Source organism: Cryptomeria japonica, unplaced genomic scaffold, assembly GCF_030272615.1.
Source record: "Cryptomeria japonica unplaced genomic scaffold, Sugi_1.0 HiC_scaffold_167, whole genome shotgun sequence".
Lineage (NCBI taxonomy): Eukaryota > Viridiplantae > Streptophyta > Pinopsida > Cupressales > Cupressaceae > Cryptomeria > Cryptomeria japonica.
The window spans coordinates 176,909-177,500 of record NW_026728989.1 but is presented as its reverse complement, the minus strand read 5'-3'; positions in this window follow the sequence as shown (position 1 = coordinate 177,500).

Sequence of the window (592 nt, the reverse complement as noted above, 5' to 3'; positions counted from 1 at the left end):
TCGTCGAGTCTGTTACTGGGCGAACACGAGATGCGCACAGGAAATCGATCAGCCCTCACAATGGCCCAAGGCCAGAGATCGGACTGCTACGATTTACCCCAACAATCATCGTGCCACTCTTCGCAGAGAGGTGATAGACGCCAACGAGCCCGCGCATAGCAATCGAGGTGTAAAAAGGGCGTTGAAGGCAGGAAGCCTGGACGAAAGAGGCTACGAGGTCACCTCGAAGCGGTCTAAGAATCGGGCGCACTTGGGGCGACTACCAGTGCCAACCCCTTATCCCGCGGTGCGTCCGACACACAGAAATTTCCAAGGCGGCCAAGGAGCCTCCCCGCATAGCAATCGGGGTGTGAGGTTACGGATGCAGCATTGATAGCAATCGAGGTGTGAGGCGAAGGATGCAGAAGTGAGAGCCGAGGGATGTAGCAGAGATAGCAATCGGGGTGTGTGATGCAGAAGAGATAGCAATCGAGGTGTGCGGTGGGAAGGGCCCAGCAGCCAGAATGCATGAAGCGACGGATGAAGCAGTGATGACAACCGGGCTGTGAGGAGAGGAGGGATGCAGCCAAGAAAGCAATCAGGGCTCGAGGCA